The sequence below is a fragment of the Sinocyclocheilus anshuiensis genome, unplaced genomic scaffold (assembly GCF_001515605.1).
Source record: "Sinocyclocheilus anshuiensis isolate Anshui unplaced genomic scaffold, SAMN03320099.WGS_v1.1 scaffold429, whole genome shotgun sequence".
Classification (NCBI taxonomy): Eukaryota; Metazoa; Chordata; class Actinopteri; order Cypriniformes; family Cyprinidae; genus Sinocyclocheilus; species Sinocyclocheilus anshuiensis.
The window spans coordinates 591,971-599,090 of record NW_015539859.1 but is presented as its reverse complement, the minus strand read 5'-3'; positions in this window follow the sequence as shown (position 1 = coordinate 599,090).

Genomic DNA, 7,120 nt, shown 5'->3' with positions numbered 1-7,120 from the left:
CAGATTGAGTTAGACCTATCGGACTGCGCCATCTAGAGTTTCATGCCAGAACTCTGTATGATGGTGAGGGCTGAGTATTCGCAGAGTAAACTTACTGAGAGCTCATAGTTTCCTTTTTATAATGTTTAAAGATGCAATGAAGTGGAAGTACCAGCATGTCTTTTTCCATATTGTGACATACATCCAAGTGTAATGGATTATTGCAAATTATATAAATGGATGCTTTATTAAAAAAAAATGAATGCAAGCTTGCAGTTTGTTGTAGAGGACCGGGTTTATAATTATTTTATTTTCATTTCATGCCAACTTTAAACTATTTGGTAACACTTTAGTTTAGGGACCAATTCTGACTAATAACTTGTTGCTTATTAGCATGCATATTACTAGCATATTGGATGTTTATTAGTACTTATAAACAGATATTAATGCCTTATTCTGCATGACCATATTCTAAATCCTTTAATCTACCCCACACCTAAACTTAACAACTGCCTTACTAACTATTAATAAGCAGCAAATTAGGAGTTTATTGAGGCAAAATCGTAGTTAATAGCTAATTAACAGTGAGAATTGTTCCGCAAACTAAAGTGTGACCAACTATTTCATATAAGTTTGGTGAAGCTATTGGAAGAGAGCTGAACTGGATGATGACGTCACTGAATCGTCAATGAACTGACTTCAGCTGAAAAATGACTCTTGCATTACTGACAAACTATTTTCCTGTTTAACACTGTAAAGCTGCTTTGACACAATCTGTATTGTATAAAGCGCTATATAAATAAAGGTGACTTGACTTGACTTGAAGCTTGAAAGCTCTGTGAGGAGTTACCAATTTCAATGAATGTCTATTGGATTTTTTTTTAAATGTAATTATGTTTTATAGATTCATTGCAAAAATTGTCTAAACAGTTAAAAAGACTCAAAATTTGTGTAGCACTTTTCACAATATTGTTTCAATGCAGCTTTACAGAAAATCATAATGTGTGTAAAATATCTTAATATCTTCATGTCTTATAGTCACATTTAGCAGATTACATAGTTTACATTTTCCAGCAATACAAGCAATCCAGCAGTTTTGAGATTTGCTGTAGAGAATATAGTAAATATCACCCTATGTGAGTACACTATGCATGTGGATAAAGTTGGACATATATACCCAGAGCTGATCAATAACATAGTTTCATTTTGTGACAAAATAAAAACTCAGGCAATTGAGATTTGCTAGATATATCACTTTATGTGAGTGTACTGTATAAAGTTGGGTATATATAGAGAGAGCATGATAATACAGTTTACGTTTTGGTTGATATAAACAATCACACATCAGCTGAGATTTGCTATATAGTATTGCTTTCTAAAGTCAGATCAGGCTGAAGATCTGTGCTCAGTTTGGTAGAAATTTAGCAAACATTTGGACCCAGTTAGGAGTTTAGAATAAAAACCCTAATAAAGCATGATCAATAACAGATTGACAAAGATAACCTTTTATTAAAAAATGAAAATGAGTGTGAAAAGTGAAAAACGTGATTTACGTGAGGTATAAGAGTCCAAAACCTCTGTTCAGTGACTAGATATATGACCTATTAGCAAGGGTTCAGAGAAAGGTCAAAGGTCATGCTCAGTGTCGGAGCAGCACTGCTGAAGAATGGGAATGTTAATGAGTCAAATTCGATGTGACAAAAGACATAATGGAAGGAAGAGAAAAGCCTTTGTGTCTCACCAAGAAGACAGAAACCCTGGTGATACAGTGCTGATGAATATTAACCTGAACTCACAGACACTAACTAACTCCCTAAACGCTCCAGTTAGTGACATGGTTGTGCTGTACAACAGCGTCCATAGGCAGAGACAGACAGAGACGAATGTGCTTGGAGAGGGTATTGTTGTGCTCTTCTCTGGGGTTACAGAAGCAGATCTGTCAGTGGTTTTAGCCAGTCTCTGAATGCGGGAAGGTGTCAAAGGAGTCTTTTCAAGGCTGCAGGTTCCTAACTGATGACGAGGAATTGACAGAGCAGCCATCAAGTCTTAGAGAGTGTTCTAGGTTATTACATGCTGAGGTTTTAGGTCCTATAATTAGCACCTCTGTTTTTTCAGAATTTAGCAGTAAGAAATTACTCATCATCCAGTTTTTTATATCGACTATGCATTCCACTAGTTTTTCAAATTGGTATGTTTCGCCAGGCTGCGACGAAATATAGAGCTCAGCATAACAGTGAAAGCTAACACCATGTTTCCTGATGATATCTCCCAAGGGTAACATGTAAAGCGTGAAGAGTAACGGCCCTAGTACTGAGCCTTGAGGTACTCCATACTGCACTTGTGATCGATGTGATACCTCTTCATTCACTGCTACGAATTGATGGCGGTCATATAAATACGATTTTAATGCACTTTCATTAATGCCAACAAAGTTTTCTAGTCTATGCAAGAGGATGTTGTGGTCAATAGTGTCGAACGCAGCGCTAAGATCCAATAGCACTAATAGAGAGATACGTTTTTTTTTTAAGATTTACGTGTTTAAGATTTCTTGATCTTGCCAATCCTAAATAGGGCTGTATAATGCAAAAAGTCAAAGGGTTTCAGTGAAAGACATCATTTTTCCCGGGCAGTAACAGTTCAACTAAAAGTCCAACAGAATTTTTCTTATGTGTGTGTGCTTGTATAAAAATGTACTTCGTAAGATTAAAATATCCTGAGAAAACCCTGAGAAATCTTCTCTAGAGTAAAAAATGTGATGTGAGTTTGCTCTGGCAATTAGACTTCCAGTCTACACGTCCACTGTTTTACAGCAGATGCTGAGAAAAACAAACCTTTAAATATACTTTCCAAAAGCTTGTCATTAAATGCTGAATGTGTTTTGTTGATTGATCTGAGTCAAATGAACAGGTTGCTTCACGCTTCTATCATCTGCAGCTTTGAAGCCTGTCAGATAATCACTCCCAATATAACAACTCTGCATCTGAGCTCTCATTAACAAATATAACCCTTGTTAGCTGTCCTGAAAGACCTTTTTTTGTTTTCAGAGATATGTTTGGCCAAGACTGAGACGTTTTCAATGCAAATCATACTTGTTATGACAAATCATTTTTGATGGCTAGGCCCATATTGGCAAGACAATCTAAATCTTTTGCAAGAAGAAGCCTGAGAATATTTTCCAGGTAAAGTGAAGCTTTCTTGTTGGGACCGAACAGGTGAAGTCTTGCTGCAGGTGACAATCATTCAGAATCCTGAAAGAGAAAGAGAAAAGTTTGCACACAATAAAAGCACAGCACGCAGGATGTTACATAGAAAGCTTTTGGGTTCAGGCCATTAACCCATTCACACTACAATTATAATGCTATTTATTTTGAGAATAGCTTGTAGTCTCATCTCTGAAATTGAAAGCGTACAAGTTTTCAAGGCAATGTGTTACCAGATGCTTTTATTCAAAATGAATTGCAATTACATTTATTATATGTTGTGTGTGACTCTATCCACTGGCAGTTTAACAGAAGTGGCATCCAGGAACTCATAGACATTTACAGTAGGATGTCAGACACTGTAATATGCTCTGGTCCCCTCCCTGCTTACCGTGGTGACGAGATGCACAGCAGACTGTTGTCACTCAATGGCTGGATGTCTAAGTGGTGCCCGCAGAATAACATAGGTTTCATAGACAATTGGACGAGTTTTTGGGGCAGACCTGACCTGTTGAAAAGAGATGGTCTTCATCCCTCCTGGGGTGGTGCCGCTCTTCTCTCTAGAAATATGGCACATAGTCTTAGAGTTTGTGCTTGACTAACTGGGGCCCAGGTCAGGAAGCAGACAGACTGGCTAAACCGACCGTCTGCTAGCCGCTTCATGTCACAGAAATCAGTTAATTCTCAGCACATAGAAACTCTTTCACCTAGATATCACACTATAGAGACTGTGTCTGTTCTCCGAACTAGAAAATACAAAAAACGTCCAAACCAATTTAAGAGTAACAACGAGGTGATAAACATGGGGTGATCATTAATGATAAAATGAGCTGGAAATCTCATATAGAACATGTACACAAACTTTCAAGGAGTATTTCAGTACTAAACAAAGCAAAGCATGTTTTGGACTACAAATCACTCCACATTCTTTACTGCTCACTGAAATTACCATATTTAAATGACTGGTCGGAGGTTTGGGGCAATACTTATAATTGTAGATTATCATCATTGTTTGTGCTGCAAAAGAAGAGCCATAAGGATAATTCATAACACCGGTTATAGAGATCACACAAATTCATTATTTTTTTAAATCAAAAACATTGAAATGTATTGATTTGGTTCTGTTTCAGACAGCACAAATAATGTATAAAGCAAAAAACAACCTACTCCCTGGCAACATTCAAAAATAGATTTGTAATAGAGAAGGGAGATAATTTAGGTGGGAGTGCAACTTAAAACATCTTTGTGTTCGTACAACATTAAAAAGCTTTTGTGTGGAGTGAAGGTGTGGAATGGATTAAGTTCAGTGCGCAAGTAATGTTCAAGCATGATCCAGCTCAAAAAGCAGCATAAAAATATGATATTCACAAGGTATAAGGAGAAAGAAGGGATTTGACAAAGTGATCTCTCATATTATTTATTAAGATTATAACTATTATTATTATTATTTTTATGTTTTCTTTGTATTTAGTGTTGGTGTATGGGAATAAACGTGTAAATATATGTAGTAATTTGTAAATAATGTATTAAGATAGAATTAAGATTAACAATTATGAAACCAATTTTTGATGATTATCAACGAGCAGTGTAGTAGGGGTATGATTAAATAAGCTTATGCTTCTTTCTACTCCTTTTCGGACATGTATAATTTAATATTGTTTTGTTTTGTTCTGTTTTGTTTTATTTATGTTTTTGATTATATGTGTATATGTATGTATGTCTGTATGTTTGTATATGTGTATTTACATATATATATATATATATATATAATTTAAGGGTAAAAATTGAATTGATGTTCAACAAACAAAAAACAGATATAATACAGATAGACAAATGATAAAGCTTGGCTTAATGAATATTAGATCCCTTTCTACGAAAGCACTTTTTGTAAATGATATGATCACGGATCATAAACTAGATGTGGTCTGTTTGACAGAAACCTGGCTAAAACCAGATGATTATATTATTTCGGATCATAAACTAGATGTGCTCTGTTTGACAGAAACCTGGCTAAAACCAGATGATTATATTATTTTAAATGAGTCTACCCCCCCCCAAGATTACCATTATAAACATGAGCCACGTCCAAAAGGTAAAGGGGGAGGTGTTGCTTCAATTTATAACAATGTTTTCAGTATTTCTCAGAGGGAGGGCTTCAAGTATAACTCGTTTGAAGTAATGGTGCTTCTTATAACACTATCTAGTCTAGAGTAATAAGTGTTTTTGATAAATCCGCTTGTCACCGAACAGAAGGAGACCACAAATGGAGTAACTGGTAAGTGAAATGGGGTTTATTAGCAGCAGGAATGGGGTGCAGAGGAATGGAGAGTCAGCAGGTGAGTCTCTACTTTGCTTGGTGAGCTAACAGGCTCTTTCACCTTTTCACAGGTTTCTCAAGCCATGGTTAGCAGAGGCTGAAGAAGATCGGGATCGGCAGGTAAGAATCTGATGGTGATAGAGTCAGGTAAGTCTGTGACCACAACTTCAAGACCAGACAAAGGATGGTGAGGAGTGAAGGTGGCTTTATACTGGTCTTGATTACATGGATACAGGCCACCAGGGCACCATACAGACTTTATCAAAGAATTTGCTGATTTTCTATCTGAGTTGAGTGCTGGCTACAGATAAAGTTGTAATTGTTGGCATTAGTGGAATTGCATTGGCATGGTTCAAATCATACTTATCTGACAGTCATCAGTTCGTAGCAGTGAATGAAGAGGTATCATTTTGATCACAAGTACAGTATGGAGTACCACAAGGCTCAGTACTAGGAGCATTGCTTTTCACACTTTACATGTTACCCTTGGGAGATATCATCAAGAAACATGGTGTTAGCTTCCACTGTTATGCTGATGATACCAATTCGCAAAACTAACAGAATGCATAGTTGATATAAAAAAACTGGATGACTAGTAAAATCCTTCTGCTAAATTCTGAAAAAACAAAAACAAACAAACAAACAAAACAGAGGTGTTAATTATTGGACCAAAAAACTCTGCATGTAATAACCAGTGTTGGGGAGTAACTAGTTACATGTAACGGCGTTCACTCTAAAAGCAGCCCTTCAAAATCACATGAGAACTCACTCGGGAGAGAAGCCATTCACCTGCCAACAGTGTGGAAAGAGTTTCACTCTAAAAGCAGCCCTTCAAAGACACATGAGAACTCACTCGGGAGAGAAACCTTACACTTGCCATCAGCGTGGAAAGAGTTTTACACAGAAAAGCAGCCTTCAATTTCACATGAACATTCACACTGGAGCGAAGCCTTATACATGCGAACAGTGTGGAAAGAGTTTCCCTGCAAAACAAAACCTTAAAGTCCACATGAGAGTTCACACTCAAGAGAAGCCTTACTCTTGCAAGTATTGTGGGAAGAGTTTCGCAAATGCATACTCCCGTAATTACCACATGAGAATTCACACTGTTCATTCAACATTCAACAGTAAGTAAAGAAATACATGCAAAGAAACAGATTCATGAAGGCTCACGGCCAGTTCAGCACACAAGACAAAAGTAAAAAACGCCAGTTATGAAAATTTATGAACAACAGGTGCAACGGTCACATGAATTACGCCAAGTTTTTTAATGGTTGTAATGAAAAGATGACATTTCTTCCACCATGCAGTTTCCCTAGTAAACTGTAAGAAGTTTTCCTAATTGCTGTATCTCAGTCATTAGGGCCTTAGTTCCAGAACTAAATGTACAGTACTAAAGTACTGGGACGATTTTGCGCAAACTATTTCCCAGTACCATTTAAAGGGTTGCATTCGCACTGAGAGTGTGTACTAGGATGTGACGTAAGCCAGTCGACAGCGACGTCATTTGTGCGCTGCGTTCAACAATGAAAACAAAGAAGAACAACGTTAACAACAGGAGGATGGAGGATGCTGTGATCGGAGCTGTGTTTTTGTTGTGTCTCGCGGGTTTCACAATAATGGA